The following is an 825-nucleotide window of genomic DNA, read 5'->3' as shown; positions in this document are numbered from 1 at the left end:
GTGGTATAGAAAAGCAGAGCAATACGACCATGTTGATATATTATGCTTCTAATCAACAATAACTGAACAGAAGGCATTTCAGGAGCCGCAACATATAACAGATACTTTAGAAAAATATTTTTAAATATTTTCAGTGTTACAAGTCGTTGGCTAAATTGTATGACTTACATATTAAATTACTGACACAGCCACTGTGTCCACCAAACTTGATACCCAACGATTACTACCACAGACCTTCAAAAAATGTTTCAGAGGTTATAAATTTCACGCCAATGAAGAGTCCGTTGCCGAAACTAAGACATATTTTAAGGTTGAAGTGGAATCATAATACTAGAGAGGTATCGAAATGTTAGGGAAGCACTGGAAGCACAATTGTATAAGTCTTGAAGAAAACTACATTGATGAATAAGGTCAAATTTAACCAAAAATGTGTTGTTTTACTATTTATCCTACAGACTTTTAGGCCGATTTGTGGTAGTCATCAAAACCAGACAGACATATATAATAAAAAACATGATCAAATTGATTTATCTGATACTGATAATCGAAAATAACCTATCCAGTAAATGATATAATGCTCATATCCTGTGTTTCATATACTTTAATAAACAATGGGTTGAAAGGTATAACGTAGAAACTAAAATTAACAGAGATTTAAAGAATTGAGTATCACAATTTAATTTGCACAAACTTCAGAATATACACAATATTATATACAAAAGGTAGTCAAATTTAATCACAAAAAATTTTTAGTTCATTAGTTACGAAATCATAAATTAAGCAAAAAAGTTAATCAATACTAGCAATCTCAATACTTCAGAGATA

The sequence above is a fragment of the Teleopsis dalmanni genome, chromosome 1 (assembly GCF_002237135.1).
Source record: "Teleopsis dalmanni isolate 2A chromosome 1, ASM223713v2, whole genome shotgun sequence".
NCBI lineage: Eukaryota > Metazoa > Arthropoda > Insecta > Diptera > Diopsidae > Teleopsis > Teleopsis dalmanni.
Note: the sequence above shows the minus strand (reverse complement) of the source record.